This window comes from Hibiscus syriacus, unplaced genomic scaffold (genome assembly GCF_006381635.1).
Source record: "Hibiscus syriacus cultivar Baekdansim isolate YM2019G1 unplaced genomic scaffold, ASM638163v2 tig00110160_pilon, whole genome shotgun sequence".
Lineage (NCBI taxonomy): Eukaryota > Viridiplantae > Streptophyta > Magnoliopsida > Malvales > Malvaceae > Hibiscus > Hibiscus syriacus.
The window spans coordinates 2531069-2551069 of NW_024062608.1; the positions used below are offsets into that span (position 1 = coordinate 2531069).

The 20001-nt window shown below is 31.8% G+C and overlaps 1 pseudogene; it reads left to right on the forward strand.

Annotated features, from left to right (window-relative positions):
* The first annotated feature begins 16232 nt into the window (after nucleotides 1–16232).
* On the forward strand, nucleotides 16233–17553 carry LOC120216345 (annotated as a pseudogene).
* The last annotated feature ends 2448 nt before the right edge of the window (nucleotides 17554–20001 follow it).

Genomic DNA, 20001 nt, shown 5'->3' on the forward strand with positions numbered 1-20001 from the left:
TGCACCATGGGAGTTTGTGTGAAAGAATAATAAAGTAAAATGATGAGATCTTTAATAATGGAGTCGGCTAAAAAGAGAGAATATGAGAAGTTGAAAATAAAATGAAAGAAAAGGAAATAAAAAGGAAAAAAAAAAAGGTAGTGGGTAATTAAAATAGAATATTAGCGGATAGGGTAATTTGGGTAGGTGAAAAGGTGAAAAGTAAAAACAATTGTAAAGTTCAATAATTCAAAGTAAAAGAATTCTTCCCTCTTTTATTATTTTCCATTACTACCCACCCTAAAAATTAGGGTTAATTCTTCCATTTTTGTCATTTCTCTTAATCATAACTGTCACCTCCTTTGTGCATGATCTTATGTGGGACCATATAATACCAATAATTGGTAAATAATAATTAAAATAATAAAAATAAAAATGTATGCTTTATTTATGCACAAATAGAAAATTCCAATGTCATGGTATTTAAGGTTGTTTTAGGACACTCATACATCGTGCAAGTAAGTAAAGATTTGTCGCGCAAGGGCGGGGCTCCATTATAAACTTTCAGGCGCTAAACATTAACTTTAAATATATTCCCATCATACATTTTCTATAACAATCACTCTATGGAGGCACATGCACCTCGAATGGTCCTAACCATCTAGATTTGAGCTTTCTAGGAAAGAGCATTCCCATATGTTTGTGCCCTGAACTCTTCCATCTCATTAAGCTCAAGCAGTCTTACTCACCACTAATTGAGTATCAAAATTAAGCTTTTAATGGCCTATATGCCTTATCTTTCAGCTCAAAGGGAGATGGAAAGTCTTTCCATACACCACTTAAAGGGTGACATGCCTAGAGAAGTCTTAAATGTTGTTCTAAATGCCCAAAGTGCTTCATCTAACTTTGGCGACCATCCTCTTTGGATTCACTACTTTTATAATATTTGTTTTATCTTGCAGTAGATACTTCAGCTTGGCCATTATTTGTGGTATATACCGTGGAAATTTTGTGACAGCCTCTATATATCTTCATAACTTAGCAATCAATTTATTATCGAATTGGGTTTTTCATCGCTAATGATAGCTCTAGGTACTCTAAACCGTGTAAAGATATTCTTGTGCAAAAACTTAACCATGGTTTTAGAGTTATTCTTTGATGTTGCAATCGTCTCCACCCACTTAGATACATAATCTAGAGCAAGCATAATGTACAAGTCTCCACAAGAAGATGAAATTTTACCATGAAATCAATGCCCCAAACATCAAATAACTCGATCCTCAAGATGTTTTGCAATGGCATTTCATATCTTCTAGAGATGTTACCAGTACATTGGCATTGATCACATGACTTGTAAAATGTATGACCATCTTTGAACATTATTGGCCAATAAAAGTATGATTAAATAACATTGGCAGTGGTTCTTGCTCCTCCAAAATAGCCTTCACATGGGGTCGTATGAAAATGGGTAGAATATCCTGTTGCTCCTCTTTGGGTACACACCTTCTTATGATTTGGTCTTTGCAACTTCTTGAATGTCTAAAATATCATAGCATTCAGAATTGCTTTCTAGCCTAAATAAGTGATATTCTACTTGATTCTTAATACATTTTCTATATACAACCTCAAGATCAAATTCTTGCAATAGTAAGATCCACCTAATAAGTATAGGCTTGGCATCATTCTTATTTACTAAATATTTTTATAGATGAGTGATTATTGTGAACAATAACCTTGGTGCCTATTAAGTATGTCCTAAACTTATCAAATGCAAATACCACAGTAAGTAATTCATTCACATTGGTTGTGTAGTTCATTTATGCCTCTTTCAAGGTACGACTAGCATAATATATGACATGGAAAATTTTACCTTGGCATTGCCCTATAACAACTCCAACGACATAATCACTTGTATCACACATCAAGTCGAATGGTGATGTCTAGTGGGGAGGAACTATAATGGGCGATGAGATCAATCTTTGCTTTAGCTCGATAAATGTACGAAGACAAAACTCATCGAACACAAAGGGTTGGTTTTGTTGAAGCAAGGTGCATAAGGGCTTAGACATTTTGGAGAATCCCTTGATGAATCTTTTATAAAAGCCATCATATCTAAAGAAACTCCTAATTCTCTTAGCAGAAGTAGGTCGTGGTAATTTTTCAATCACTTCAATCTTATCCTTATCCACCTCAATGCCCTTGTGGGATATTTTTTGCCCTAATACAATGGCTTCAATCACCATGAAATGACATTTCTTCAAATTCAAAACTAGATCAGCTTCCTCATATAGCTTCAGAACTTTTGCCAAATTGCCTAGGCATCTCTCAAAGTCATCTCCAGAAATAGAAAAATCATCCATAAATATCTCAAGGAAGTCCTCAATCATATCAGAAAAGATAGCTTGCATGCAACGTTGAAAATTTTTCGGGGCATTACATACTCAAAAGACATAATCCTAAAGTAAAAGTGCCATAGGGACATATGAATGTGGCCTTCTCTTAGTCCTCTAGTGCAATGACAATTTGATTTACCCAGAATACCCATCTATAAAGCAATATAATACTTTACCCGCCAATTGATCACGCATTTGATCGATAAAGGGTACAAGAAATGGTCATTCTTTGTAGCTTTATTGAGCTTACAATAGTCCATGCATATCCTCTATCATGTTACGATGCACATGGGTAATAGCTCATTATCTTCATTAGTCACCATAATTGTGCTACCCTTTTTGGGGACACATTGGATAGGGCTCACCCAAAAGATATTAGATATGGGGTAACTTACTCCAGCATTAAGCCATTTAATTATTTCTTTCATCACCACTTTCTTCATGAATGGGTTGAGTATTTGTTGTGGCTCTATAGAGTTGCCATGGCATTCTTCCAGCATAATCTTATAAATGTAAATAGTGGGACTTATCCCCTTCAAAACAGTCATCGTCTATCTTAGCGTTTTCTTATGATGTTACAAAACAATTAACAAACTTTGCTCTTAGTCAGAAGTGAGGCTAGAGGAAATTATCATAGCTAACGTATTATCACTACCCAAAAAAGCATATTTAAGATACCGTGCAAAAGCTTTAGGTCTAGGGTAGGTGCATGCTATAATAATGGCTTAGGAGGAACAAATTCATCAAAATCAAGGGGTTTAAAGTGCATATCTGATATAACTAGTAGTAAATCACATTACTCCTCTCTATATGGCAATTCATCATGCTCCTCTATGCTTTCCTCAATAATAAGTCGCTTATATTCTACTAGCTGAGTGAAATTACTTTGGCAAAATTGTTCGGCTTCCTCTTCAATTAATGAATTTACTTCAAAAATGAATTGGCATTCTTTTGAGTCATCAACATACTTGAGAGTATGAAAAATATTGACTGTCACACACTAGTTAGCCACTCTCATGGTGAGTTCACTCTTTTCGCAATCAATTAAAATACGACCAGTAACTAAGAAAGGCCTACCCAAGATAATAGGTGAATTGTCATCAACTTCACAATCAAGAATAAGAAAGTCGATTGGGAACAAAAATTTGTCAACCCTCACTATGGCATCGTCAACTCTCCTTTTAGGATAAACATATGATCGGTCTGCAAGTTATAGAATCATAGAGGTAGGTCTGGCATTTTCCATACCAAGCTTCTAGAATATTGATTTTGGTATTAAGTTCACACTTGAACCAAGGTCGCATAGTGGTTTTCCAACAAAATTAGTTCCTATAGAACATGGAATAATGAAACTGCCCAGATCTTTTTGCTTTAGCGGTAGCTTGCTCAATACGGAGAAATATTCTTTTATTCTGGCAACTGTCTCAAACTTATCTAGTTTTCTCTTCTTGGTACAAATTTCCTTAAGAAACTTAGCATAAGTAGGCATTTGGTCGATGGCTTCCAAAAGAGGTACATTAATATAAAGTTGATCAAAAATGTCAATAAGCTTTTTAAATTGGACTTCATCATTGTGCTTTTTAAATCTTTACGGGAAGGGCGGTGGGGGTATAACTTCCTCAATTGAGGGAGTAGAAACCACTTTTGCTTTTGCATAGGTATTTGCTACCTCGGCAAGTTTACTAGTAGAACCCTCATCCTTGTCCTTCTCGACAATGATTTCATCTTGTAATTCAATTTCAGCTTGCTCATAGGTAGGAGTAGAATTATCCTGTTGTTTTCCCCCAAACTTGACTTGTTGGTAAATCTGAGTACCACTCCTAAAAGTTAATACATTGCATCGTTCTTTTCCACGAGATTTAGTGACTTCAGTGTCACTTAGTAAACGTACTTATTGATATTCTCGTAATGCCACGATAATCTGACCAACTTGACTTTCCAAAACTCTCAGAGACGAGCTATGGATTTGAAGTAAGGCGCCTTAACTATGAAGTAAAGCTCCTTGTTTTTTTTATTGATGTAATATGGTCTTGTAGCATTATCTTAGTGTTAGCTATGAAGTCTTGAATAGTGGCCTCCAAAGAACTTGTATTATATGAAGATAAGGCTCCCTTGTTAGTATTATACCATGGCATAGGATTTTGATAGCCATGAGGTTCAGTGAATTTTTACTAGCGAGTAGGTTGACTATCATTAGGGACTCATTGATTTTCCCATGAAAAGTTAGGGTGTTGACGCCACTCTGGATTGTAGATGTTGGAGTAGTGATTATTATTGCCTCAGTTGTAATTGCATATATAGTTGATGGACTCATGATTACTAGGGAATTCACTCTCGTAGTGATTACCTTGGCATAACAGACATACCAAAAGAGATGCCTTCACTTTTTTCACCTCAGTTGATCGTTGTAGATTCTTCAACATATTCGTGATAGCTGAGAGTTGAACGAATACGAAGTCCTTGGCATCTAAATCGAATACCCCAAGTACTTTTCTCCCAGTTCTAAGCCTTGAGGAAGGAAATTGATAACCGTTTTTGGCAATCCTATCAAGAATAGAAAATGCCTCAGTAGGTGATTTGTCAAGCAATGTCCCATATTTCCGAGGCATCAAGCATCATCCTCATGGATGCATTGACTCCATTATAAAACATTAATACTTGGGTCCAGTCTTGAAAACCATGATTAGAACATTTTTGAAGCAAACTCTTGTAACAATTCTAACATTCATACATGAACTCGTCATTAGCATGATAAAAGGAAGTTATGTCATTTCTTAGCTGAGTGTTCATGTTTGGCGGGTTATAGCGCAACAAAAAGCTTTTACAAAGATCAACACATGACTCAATCTAGCCAGATAGAGCACCACTCAACCAAGCCCTTGGTCAGTCACGCAAAGAGTATGGAAATAGCTTTAACTTCAACACATCCTCATGCACTCCTAGTTGGTGGAAAAAATTACATACCTCCAAGAAATTGCAAATATGATACCTGACTTATTTATTTGGCATGCCCCAAATTAACCTATAGAATTTAGCATATTGAACATAACTAATTTGAGATCAAATGTGCTACCTAATTTCAAGTGCCACAATCCCAGTGTTTAGATCATCCAAAATAGTATTGAAGTGATCACGAATAACACAAGGCCTAACAGCAAGCCCAACATTGGGAATTGCCTCGGTATTCTGATCTTCATATTGATCAATGCCTTAATTTCTAAGTTGATACATATTTTCTTGAGCACATTGATCATGTCTTCTTTGTCTAAAGATTCTCTCAATATCAGGTTCAATTGGTATCAAAGGCTCGTCAAAGTGGCTTCTGATCATACACAAAATAAGCTTGAAAAAAAAAGAAAGTAAAATATCAAGTAAACAATACTAAAAAATAAAGAAGCAAAATAAAATGCTATGGAAAAATGATTAACTACATGTTATCAATCCTCGACAATGGCACCAAAAACTTGTTGCATGTTGTGAGTATTATAAAATTATACATAATTGATGTGCAAGTATAAAAAGTTGCAAAAGTAATATAATGATGAGTATATCCTCAAGGATTGGTGGAGTTTATAAGTTTGGTCATAACAATACACTAATTTATTGAAGTATAGTCATGAAATTTACACTGATGATGCCTAGGCAAAGGATTTATGAATGTGGGGTAGAATGAAGGTGAGAAAATATAGATGAGTGAACAAATATGATGTTGTGGCAATATAGATGTTTATAGTCTGAATATGTGAAAATGTCAAGGCAATGTAGAATGGAAAAAACACAAAATAAATGAAATAACTTGATAATTCTCACACGAGAAGCTTCTACAAGAAGGAAAAATGGGAAATCACTTAGGAAACTTAAAACTTATATTTTAAGCTGATTTAGTCTTCTAGTACCTTACTTGTTCGACGGATTTTACTGAAGATATTCTATGCTATCTCTAGTCTAAAACCTAACAGAATAGGATGCCTTGGCATATCCTCTCGGCCTGAGTAGTGACACACTAAACCATTGATAACATTTTACTCCTCTTAGTAATTAACTACAACTCATTGCTTATACTAATGTTACTTTAGTTTCTCTCGAATACTAAGGAATTAATGACTATGTTTCTCTCGAAACCTAGTCTTCTACTTAAGAAATGGACACTCTCATGCCTCTATCATAAGAAATTAAGAACTCATAAGAAAAATAAGAAATAAGCAAAAGAAATATTAAGCAACCATTCAAAAAAAGTTTAAAGCATCTATCAATAAGCTCCACCAAATACAATATAATTCATGGAGGGATTCGAATAAACCATGGAAAATTTTAATTTGTTCATCATTCCCTACAACCCAATCAAATATCAATCATAAAATAGAGAAAGGTTGGAGAAGAAAGCACTATTTTTCACGACCGACACTTTCTTTGAACCACCAGGAACGACCATAGCATCTCGCCCCTCCCTGGTGCAAGTCACTCCCTCGAACTTCAACAATGGAGGAACACCACTAAAAACGATGTGAAAAAAAAAATTTGGAAGTTAAGCTCATCAATGGAGGAAGAGAGAGTTGGAGAAGAGATGAATGAGATATGTCCAAAATCGTGTCATTTTCTTTATAAATCTAAGGAATGTTCTTAAGGAATTTTTTCCAAAATTCCCATCATACCCCCAAATACACTCAAAATATGTGAAGATTGATTTCATAGGTGGTAGTGTGTCCCATTTGGGTGGAGTGTGTCCCTTTGGTGGTTACTAGCACAAAAAATTTGCTAATAAGAGCTATCATTTGTGAAAATCTTTTTGTCCATTTCTGCCAGAAATGTCACGCATTGCAGTCTTATTTAGCAACTTGTGATGTCACGACATCCTTTTTACTCGCCTTATGTTCTTTGTTTCTTGCATATCACCAAATGCCACACCTTTCCCATCATATACCACATTTACAAAGTAAATGCAATGAAAAAACACAACCACAAAATGCAACTATATAAAACTACATGCACCTAAAATGACCTATATGAGCCTTTAGACAATCAATATTAAGTAAAAATATCTTAAAATAGTATTTTTATGGAGATATCACCTATCATAACTGCCCATTTAATTTTTCTTTATATTTCCATCATCAACCTTTTAAAAAAATCAAAATAATCTTTATCTCTTCTTCCACGCAACCTAATTTCCCCTATTTATTCCACTTATCTTCGCACACCTAAAACCCTGGTACTTCTCTTTCACTTTTCTTCATCGATCATCAATTGTTATGGCACCTAAAAAGAAATCGAGTTAAAAAAATCAGGCCGAACACAGCTCTACCTCCTGCTTAGTACGCCGCTGACAATGTCCCCGACAGAGGAAGTCACGCGATTCATGAATAAGAGCACAAATGTCATGTAATGAGGAATTTGAGTGTCAGGATTTATGTTATGAGCAAGGCTTTGATTTGTCAACATATGAGGCCCCAAATCTTCGATTATATCTCTTAGTTGCTTACCCAATGAGGTTGGGAAATTCTATGAACACCCCGGTGAGATAACCAGTACATCGTTTGGGAATTTTAAAACAATCTCGTCGACCATACTAAGTTCTAGTCTTTGTTCAAGATAATATGGTTCATTGATGGGCCAAACATAAACCAATTGCTGGTTATCACCGAAGAGCCTTGCGAGCATACAACATTTGTCAAAAATTTAACCAATGAGGACTTGGACCAAATAGGTGAGATGTTTGCTTACCTGGTCATTCATATATGGGATCATCTACGGGAGTTTGAATGAGACGCTTAGATCGCTATTGAGATGCACGGGTATAGTTATTTTCCTTATAATTCGATTAATGCCAACTATGCATTCTTTAACTATCATTAAGGATCAAATCTTGTTACTTCATTCCATTTCATTTGGAAGAAAAATTGATGTTGGTAAAATAGTTTTGCTGAAATATTTTTTTGTGGTCAGAAGACTTTGGGTATTTTATTTCCATCACTAATTACTGCATTGTGCTATCAAGAACAAGTAGTTTAGTCTTCTGATAATCTTATAGAGAACTGAAGCCTAATTACCCGGATGCTATAAGAAAACTTGTTAAGGAAGAGCTAGGCCTTAATGAAGCCCCTGGGGAACCATCTATTTTCATGGCTACAACAAAACTCTCGCCTATTGATGACCGAACCTTAGAGGCCTTAAAAAGGATTAGCATCGATTGGTGTTGAGTTGAATCAGACTATGGAATTACTGCCACTCTATTTAAAATTAGTCCTATATGCACAACGCACAGGTTAAGTATTGGGAGTATGCACAAAAGCAGGATCAAGCAACCAAGACTATGTTTACCAAACTATTTATAGATGCTACAACCTTTTCCCAAATTTTCCAGCGAAGATTCTAGAAGACTTGATGAAGCAGCATGCCTGATGCTGGCCATAGTTTGGCTAGTACCAAGACTCATAATGCCACACAATAAATGGAGGATGAAGAAACTATGGCTACCGATACCAAGTCAATAGAGGGTGAAGAGAAGATCGACGATGAAGACGAATATGTGGGTACTAGTGAAAAGGAAGAGAATCTGAGAAAGATACTGAAGTTGTACATTTGGATGAGGAAATTACAAGTGAAACAGAACAAGTGAGCAGTGTATAGTAGCAAGCAAAGGCTACGAATGAAGTTGGTGCCTCGGCAAAATTAGTGGCGGATCAGTTGCTGAATTTAAAAGCCACCTCAGCTAAGGGAGAAACTATTGTTGTTAATAAGCCAAGTTAGATACAGTGACAGTGTTACGCAATGTACTCGCCGTTGAAGAAATCAGTTGTTGCAAGTCAGCCGAAGAGCACTCCATCGCACATGATACTGTAGCTACGAGACCTGCAGCAGAACCACAACAAAGATGGATGTCACAAATCCACAAATTCAGTCTCTGGGGCTGTTATGACGAAGGCCTCAATAACGTCGGCCAGTCAAAAGCGAGAAGCTCAACTTAGGGAGTGTGCTTCTCTTTCTCCTATTTAGTTTGTTTTATTTATTTATTTGTTTTTGTTGCCTGCATTAGGGACAATGCATCCCTTAGGTTTGGGAGTCTGTTGTTGGATTTATGTTGCATTTAGGAAAGTAGTTACATATAAATTGAATTGGTAATGCCTTGATAATTTGAAAAAATTAATGAAGTAGTTTAGGGAAATTAATGATGCCCGATGATGAATTAATTGAAATGAAATGCTATAGGAAATGTTGTACAAACCCTTCGAATTAAGGATCCTTATATTTTTTTACTCATAGGTTTATGTTTTCAATAATTAGAGAATTTAGAAAGTTTCAAGCTATAACCTCTTATCTTTAATAGATGTTATAACAATTATTTCGTAATTAAAATAATAGACTTATGAAATAAGTAGGTAATACTAGTAATAGCTCCAACATAGAATTAGGAAAGTTGGGTAATGTTAGTAATAACTCCAACAATAAGTTGGAATTCCAACATTGTTGAGGAAATATTGTTGTAGCATGGAATACTTTTAATAGAGTAGTGAATTTTATATCTGAGCTAAGTATTGATTGGATACACCTTTTTCACACACTGCATATTGAGAATTCTGATTTGAGGGATGATATGGTATTTTCTTATTTGAGATTACATATATGCTTTACAACATTCTCTAAGGGTTGAAAAAGAACTTTTTCTACTTGGTAATTATTCTTGGTTATTATGGCACTGCTAATAGCTTAGGTTTTCATGCATGTTTGCTTGAATACAAGCAAACGCTTAGGTTTGGGGTATGATAACTCTCCAAAAGAGTTATCTTTTATAACCTTGATTAATTAAGTTTAGTTTGAACTTAAGCATATTAGGAGCATTTACGATTAAATTTACTTAATTTGCACATTTGCATATTAGGAGCATAGTGGGTTGCTAACGGCTAAACTTGATTTTGTTGCTGCAAATTGTTGCATTGATGTCGTAACACTGTAAGAAATGTTGATTGATGTTGTAGCGGTATCTAAGCTCCAAACAGTTGAAAGAATCATTGGAATTGGACAACTGGTGATGGTACCTGTCATGTGGCTAGATAACACTGAAAGTGGATTCATCCTACTGGGTGATAATTTCTTCAATCTATAAAAGGAGATTACTGGGTGCAAAAGTGGGAGGATGTGAGATCCAAAGTACCAATTCCACGTTATTCTTTCAAGCCATGGACACCTAAATCTTTGCTATGGATTGCTGGAGCACGAAGGAAGCTTGCTGGGGAGCTTCAACGGTCAAATCACGTTCAACAGCTTCTATTGAGAGAAAAGGGGCTTGAACAATTAACTTTTGTTGGATGTTTATTATGACTTCAATTTTATGTTTATTGGGTATTTAGTTTATGAGTTTTAAACTTATGATTGAGTAGAAATATTATAATTAAATGTATATATTTTTATTTAATTTAGAAATACCTTCATTCGAGTTGCTATGTACATTTGCAAGCTATGGTGTTACTGAGTAGCATAGGTACACTGAAAGTGTACAACCATAGATTAGTCTTATTAATGGTTTGATCCTTTAATTAATAAAAATTATTAAAGTATTTCAAATGGATTTAATCAATGCTAATCACATAGATTAAGTATTTCATGTCTGCATAAAATTTGGAAGCCAATATCATATCTTTTTTACCAATTGCTTGGAATGCTGCAGAACTGGTGCTCTTTGTATTAATTTCATTACTTTCTCTATATCCTCTCATTTCTTTGATGTTTTTTAATGTTACCAATCTAATGAAAACAAGCTGCTATCTGTGGATTCGACACTATAGTTTCTGCTTTATTACTTGATCTGCGAATCATGCACTTACGTGATTGCTATAGCATTTTTGTAGCATTAGTTAGCCCAAAACTTTTAACCCGATTTTTGAGGCGTTACACACAGTGTTGATCTGGTGGTACATACTAATATGGAGGTCCAAAGTGGCTGATGATGTGGCGGATGACATAAGATATGGACTAAATGGATTTTTTTATTATGTTTGAGTGCCAAATTGGTTTTTTTTTAGTTCAAGGGCTTATTTAAAAAATAAAAAATATTTTAAATTACAAATATAAAAATATTCAAAAATTGATAAAATTAAATACAAAATATACTAAGAATAAAAATTAAATTACTAAAAAATGGATATACATATTAAAAGTATTATAATTGTTTTTTTAAAAATTGAATATATATATATATATAACAAGTTATAAAATAACTACTTATAAATTATGAAAAATATTAAAAAAATATAAATTTTTAAAAAACATATTATACATACCATATACATGTACATATAGGCATGACATCAACACTTATATAAAGTATTTTTACTGGATTAATTGAGAATTATACAATTTAAATTCGTCGGGACTTATAATTTTTGGATTAGTCAAAACTTATTTTTCATTTTTAATTATTTTTTGTAAGTCTCGACTAATTTAAAAGATAATTATATAATAAGTTTTGTCATAAAAAATAATTAGAAAATATTGTAAGTTTTGACTAATTTAAATTGTAATTCTCGACAAATTTAAACTTTGTAAGTCTCTATTAATCTAGTAAGAATATTTGTATGAGTGTTAATGACAGGTCTATATTGCATGTATATATTATGTGTACTATATCTTTTTATAAATGTTTTTTTAATTTTTAAAATTTAGTTATCATTTTATAACTATGATGTATATTTAAAATTTGATTTTTTATAATAGTTTTAATATTTTTAAGATTTATATTCAATTTTTTAGTAATTTAATTTTTATTTTTAGAATTTTTTATATTTAATTTTTTTGAATATTTGAATTATTTTATATTGAAAATTTTTAAAAAAATAACTTTTAAAAAATTAAAGGCGCTGAACTTAAAAAGTTCAAGTTGGCCATTGAACAAAACCAAAAAAATCAATTTAACAATATGCCTTCCATCCATCAAATCATCATCCACCGTAAATTGTCACTTCAGCACACTAGATTGCTATCTCAGTACTGTAACGATCAATGACAAAAAACGTTGATTAAATGATCAAATTAGATTTATTTTTTAAGTTTGAAGGTCACATTAAAAAAAATAATACAATACCACATTAATTTATTTAAAAGTATTTGGGCTTCTGATGCCTTTAACCTTTAAAGTTTAAACTTTAAGTAGTAGTTTAGAATGATGGTCTTGTTTAGGAGACCAATATAGATATTTAAGTTTAGAAACGAATTAAGATAAGTCATAAATTGGGATATCCAATACAATTAACTCCTAATTTTAACATGAAAAAAAATTAATTTGAGGTTCCTTCTTTCCGTTATTATTTATAGATTGGAAGGAAATGTATAAAATCATGGCAAAATTAGCCCAATATTGATGGCGGATAATTATTTGGGCTTATAAGGTGCTTCAAAATTAATTGGAAATATACTATAATTGTACAGTATAGCAAAATGTATTATGTTCTCTTGACGATTTTTCATCAAAATTATTTTATTGGTCCACAGCATAATGGACTCATAGACCAAATATTTAAAAATTTTAATTTAATTTATTGAAACTTGTCAAGTTCTTAAAAGTTTAATATTTTACAGGGTGGTTTTTATAATTTTAAAAAAGCAAAGAAAAACTCATTAGTAATATAATAATTAATACATCAGATTCCGATTAACTCGAGCATTAATGACCACACGCATGCCAACCATGGTAAATGTTTTAATAATTGAATTAAAATTTTGAAATCTGCATGTAATTACCTAATATGCAATGATCTACTGCATTGATTATTGTATTAATGAAGCATTAATGCAGGATTTCATTGATTGTACTAATGAACCATTAATCAGGAGAAGTTGGAAATCTGCAACTTGCGAGATAATTAAAATATGTTGCTTTGATTATTATATTAAAAAATTAAAAATATCTCTACCGGTAAAAATCTTCTTTTTGAATTTATCCTGCTTACACAATCTAATAATTAATTAAATCTTTTGAAACGTCAGATTCATATGACGAGTTTATAAAATAAATTCGTTAAACTCATTATGTAGATATGACGAGTATTATCTTAATTATAAAATATTTTAATCCCTTTTTCCCTGAAGAAATATTCTAAATCCCTAAATCTTTTATGTCCTATTTTCTAAATGTTTTAGCGGGAACATTATTCCTAAAAATCCCTAAAATCATTAAACTTGCGGCCTATTAATAAAATAGCCTATTAGTTTAGGCCCAAACTGAGCTACTGTGTATCTTGTTTCAGTTCAATCTTTTCAAAAATTTGACGTGCTTTTATCTTTACACAGTTCAGTTCTTTATTGGCTAGGCCAAATTTGACCAAATTTACTCAATTTTTTAAAATAGAAGTTTAGTTTTTTGTTTAAATTCGTTTATTTATATAAAATTAATTTTTATTTTAAATTGTTCACATTTTTTTTATTTTTATAAAATATAGTTTAAATTTTATTTAGTAATAAAATAAGTGAACTTGTTATGCTTCATAAATAAGCTGATTTTTTTTTAATTTTACACATTTTTAGGATTGTTGTAGTGAGAGAAATCAAATATTGATATTAATTTTTTTCTTAGTGAGTATCTTCTCAATTTTTACTGTTAATATCAGTTTTTAATTTTTTTCATATAATGGTCATAAAAAAATGTGAAACTAAAAGAGTTTTATATAGTGTAATTGGATCTTTGGTTGAGATTATTATTATTTTTTAGTGAATCTTATTTCATTTCTAGACAAAAAAGATGCAAGAAACTGTTATCCATAAGATTTCAAATAACTGAATTTTTCATTTCATGAAAAAGTAAAACAAGTATATGAATATATCAAATTCATGTATAATATATATAAATTTTGTTTCAGTATTTTAATTTAGGGTAAATTAGACTATTTTCGATTGAATTTTACTTTCTCTCCTATATTTTACTTATTGTACTTTTAATTTTTTAATTGACTGACTGAACTTTTGAATTGCTTATGTTTTGATCACTCTGAATTATTTTATTATTATTTTTGTACGATGTGGCATTTTTATTATTATTTAATATAAAAATAATTTAAAATATAAAAAATAGAAGGTGGCCGTCCGTTGTTGTCGATGTTAGAAGCCATCACCTGTCACTGTCGTTCGTCGTAGATGGTAGCCATTTGGTCCCAAGTTTCATGGGTCGGTTCACCTCGACCCCTGACTCAAATCTAATGGTTGTTTCACCGGAAAATGTCTCAAAACTCGTGAATCTCGATTGAAACATTTTGGCTTCCTTATTTTCGATCTCTAATTCATGGACTTCGGAGCAAGCTTCGATAAATGGAGGTCAGATTCGGACTCAGAGTGTCGAGGAGAAATGACCCATGAAAATTGGGACCGAACGACCACCATCTACGGTGGTCCGGTGAACAATGGTCAACCACCTTATGTTTTTATTTTATTTTAAATTATTTTTATTTAAATAATAAAAAAAGACATGTCATATGAAAATAATAATAAAATAATTCAGAATGATCAAAATATGAATAATTCGAAAGTTCAGTGAGTAAATAAAAAAATGAAAGTACAATGAATAAATAGGAGATAGAGTAAAATTCAGTGAGAAATGGTGTAATTACTCTTTAGTTTAATCAAATTTAATAATTGTAATTTTTAAATTTTCAAAATTCAGTCATAATACAATGAATAACTGATAGGTTTACTAAGCTAAATTATGCCAATTTCAAAACCTTACATGACAAGCATATAATCAAATGTGTAATGTTAAATCATCTTATCATTTTCACATAATATTAAAACAATATGCATTATTTTAGTTAATGGATTTACTTGTCAGTACTAATATCTTATTTTATTATTGTAATTATCCAACATTTAGAAGTATCTTCACCAGGTTTTTCATATAAGTTTATCAGAGTTTACATAAATATATGTATCCGTTTTTGGACTTTGAAACTGGCAAATATAAAAAGTACAATAATTGCAATAAAGATAAGAGAACGTCAAGAACTACAGATTATGAAGATGTTGCAGAGAAAGTAGCTGAAAATAATAATGTGAAATCACCATGGATAAAGTATACAAATGATCTCTTATTATAGTATAGGATGATATTTTATTGAACCTTTTGATTATTAAAAATTACAAAATGATTCATCATCATAGGGTGTTGTTTGTTAAGTCCTCCGACTATTAAAAGTTACAAAGTAGTCACCCAATTATTCATATGTTTCAACTCGTCATTTTTCGTTAAAAATTTGAAGGATATCTCAGCTGAACGTTAATCTATTGATTGTGATATGATAAAATTATATTTAATGATGTCTATAGGCACTGTCGTTGCTTTCAAGCACTGACTCGATGACATAAGATAAATAGATAGTCAATATAGAAAATACGACTCAAATGGTTATATGATTATATTTTATTATATATTAGTCAACAAGTTAACGTCCAACTCAAACGGTTGTCGACTTTTTAATGAAAAAAAGACGAGTTTGAAATATATGAATAGTGGGATGATTATTTTGTAACTTTTAATAGTCAGATAACTCAACAAAGCATCACACTATCGTTGATGAACCATTTTATAACTTTTAATAGTTAAGAGATTAAACGAAATAACACCTTAGAATCGGTGACTATTTGTATACTTTACCATGTGATTATTTAGATACCAAGCAAATAGTAAGAACTAGTAATCATTGGTTTTCTAAATATTCCAGGACCGGCCCTTGGCCCTACTCTATTTGGATCAACCCCATACGAAGTTTCATGCACAGCTCTCCCAACGGCCCCTCTTGGATCCTCTTATGCCACCACTTACACATATTTATACACATCCGAAAGATACGTTTTTTTTTTCACAGCGTAAAATCTCATAAACTATTACTTGGAAAGAGAAGCTTTCTATTGATTCACCACCACAACAAAATTTCCAATGGCGGTGTCCCTAAACCATCAAACCCTTCCCAATTTGTACTGCGATGAAGCAGCAAATGATGTTGTCTCCTGGGAAGCCGATGAAGTTAATGAAAGCGATAAAATTCTTACTATTTCATCTTTAGATTCAAACCATTGCTTCGTCGACTATGTCAATGATTCTTTAAGTAATTTGTTTGATTCCGAGGTCGGAATGCTGGAATCCAAGGCTCTTTCGTCAAGCTTCCATGATCTTCCTAATGATATTGTTAGAGCTCGTCAAGAAGCAATCCAATGGATGTTAAAGGTACCGCGTACTACACCCTGTTTTTTTCTCTTTTTTCACTTTGTTTGTGTTATTACTGTCATGATGCATATGTTTGAAAAAAATTTCAGGTTCACTGTTTCTACAGGTTTAGGCCTGAAACTGCGTATCTTTCCATCAACTACATGGATAGATTCCTTTCGGCTCGAGCTTTGCCGGTAATTTTGTTTGCTCGAATTTAGTTTAAAAAGAGTTGGAGAAGTTATTTTTAATCCAGTGCTTATTTGGATGTGTTTTTCTGTGTATTGATGTTTAGCAAGGGAAAGGTTGGCCAATGCAGCTTTTATCGGTATCATGCTTTTCTCTAGCAGCAAAGATGGAGGAAACAAGTGTTCCCTTTCTGCTAGACTTGCAATATAAAACCCAGATTCTTGTTTAAGCCCAAAACAGTCCAAAGAATGGAGCTTGTAGTCATGAAAACTCTGAAATGGCGATTGCGAACCATCACTCCTTTCGATTTTGTACACTATTTCATCGCAAAGGTTTCAAAGACCCAACGACAAAACAGCCTTTGTAACCTATATTCTTCCGCCTCTGATCTCATTATCAATTCATGTAAAGGTGAATTCCATGTCAGCTGCCTGAAGGATTTTCCCCCCTGTTTTCTTCCCTTTCCTTTCTCTGAGCATAGTTTGGCTTATGTTTTTCAGCCATTGATTCCTTGAATTATCCTCCATCAGCAATTGCTGCAGCTGTAGCACTATGGCTCACTAATCACAGTGTTGATGATCAGACTTTGGGGAGCTTACATAATAGACTGAACCAAATAAATTACACTGTAAGACCCAATTCAAATATATTTGAAGTTTTAATCAGTCATGGGGAAGTTCTATTAACAATGAATGCAGGCAATGGTGAAGAAGATTTACAAGGTGATTGAAGGAAAAGGTGTTGTTTGGAGGTAATGCCAGCAAGTCCCACTGGTGTGCTTGAGGCTGCTCTCCAAGGAACTACTGAGCACTGCAGAATATTAGATTGGGAATAAAGAAGATGATTTATATGTTTGATAGAGCTGGAATTTAATGTTTGATTTATTGATAAAGGATAAAACCCTAACAGAAGTCGTGGTTTGGTTTGTAATTCTTATTGCAGTCTTAACTGGTTTCTTTTGGTTTGGATGTGTGTTATTTGTTATGCGAGACTGATTTTGGTTGGTGTGGATTTTTTTTTTGTACTCTTGGTTTTAAAGTTTTGTTTTAATTAATTCGAATTGATGCGTCGCATATTTAGTTTTAGTGGGTGAGACTTCTAGCAAAGATATTTTGCATGTACAATAACTTAAATTCGAGATTTAACTTAAGCAATATCAAACTGCTTACCACTTGAACTAACTTCTATTGATGTTAGAAACTTTCTGAGTGTGAAGTTTTATTTCATATATGATACTTATTATATTTTTTAAAAGGTAGATGCTAATTTGAAATATATATATATATAATTTAAGAGTGTATAAACACTCAAATAAAAAAAATTAATTAATTTTGGAATTGAAAATTGAATATTAAATCTCATTATTTTTTTTGGGAGACATGAATGTCTACAATTCTATCCTATTAAAATTTTAAATTAATTCTAAAATATTTATGAAAAATATTATATTTCTAGAAGCGTCATTTGAAAATATGACTTGTGACACTGACTAATTTTAAAAAGTTATTAGAATTAACAATCAACCCTAATTAAAACGTGAATTGATAAAATTTTGAAATATAAAAGTCCATTTAGGAGAAAATTTTCAAAAATTTAATTAATTCTTTTTTTTTTGGAAAATTTGAATACTTCTAATTTTTTAAACAGATAATATATATTTTCCTAAAAAACCAACTTTCATTGATCAGTAAAATTCTTATAAGAGCAAGGAATCACAATAATCTCAAAATACGGATCCGTAGAATGTTTATATTGATTTATTTGATTCGAATAAAAAATATAATAAAGTATACAGATGGTCTACAACTATAAGATACTATTTATTAAGTCTCTTGATTATTAAAAGTTATAAAATGATCCATCATCATATAGTTGTTTTGTTTCGTCCATTGACTATTAAAAGTTATAAAATGGTAACTTGACTATTCATTATGTTTCAAAAACATCCTTTTTCGTTAAAAAGTTAATAATCATCTGAGTTGGACGTTAATATATAACTATGATGTAGTTTGAGATTATGACATCATATTTTATCATACAACAATCAGTAAGTTAATGTACATCTTAGACCACCATCAATTTTTTAACAGAAAAAGACGGATTTGAAAATAATGAATAGCCGATGATCATTTTGTAAATTCTAATAGCCAAGAGACTCAACAAACAATTCCGTATAGTCGAGAATTATTTTAATTTCTAATATCCAAGGGACTTAATAAAAATATCTATAATCAGGGGACCATTTATATATTTATCCTAAGAAATAATATAATGTAAATAAATTCACTCAGTTGGAAGTCTCCAGGTATAAACTAAAAAAAGTTTATTTTTTATAATTTAAAATCAATGATTTGTTAAATTTTTAATAAGATGATGGTATCTAATTTTATGTGCGGTCAATGAACTAAATAATAAGACATGTTAATAATTTATCATTATTTAATTTACTAGCCATGAAAAGATTTACGAGTGTATAAATAATAGTTTATATGTGAATTCTTTTTAAATTCAAACTCTTTCCCTATTAAATTTTACCTAATAAAAATGAGTGTTGGGATAATTAAATTGAAATCATGAAACTTACAAAATTTTTATTAGTAAATTACGATTTCTTTAATTGAAGGAAAAAGAAATATATCAGTTCTTCCCGTGAGATTAAATAACGAAATCTTGTAGGGACGGGGACATAAAGAAACGGTGGCAAAAGACGTTAGGAAGGATCATAGGTACACAAAAGTAAAGCAAAGCTCTTTACATTTCAATGGTTTGGGTGTTCTATGTGTGAGGCCCACAGCTCCTATTTTATGAGCAGATGGGTTGTGATCAAGGAAGCTTCTCTTCTCTTAGGTGATGTTTGTTTTTACTGTGTAAGGTCTGTAAAGTTCTTATTTCTATATCGCGCAGACCACGCAAAAACATTAGGCTTCGCAGACCGTTTGTTTTTAGAAGACAGAAGCTCTTCTAACGTCTGCGCGTGGTCTGCGCGGCGCAGACGTGATCTTTTGTCTGTAGACGTCTTTTAACCTCTTTAAAGAGGTTTTATATTTAATTTTATATTATATTTGATTTTGATTTAATGTTAATTTTTTAAATAAATTAAATATTAATTTTAATATTATATTATATATTAATTTTAATATTAAATTTTTAAATAAATTAAATATTACTTTTTTAATATTATATATAGATATTTAATTTATATCATATAAATTATTTATATATTATTAAAATTTTATATTTATTTTAATTATTTTGATTTAA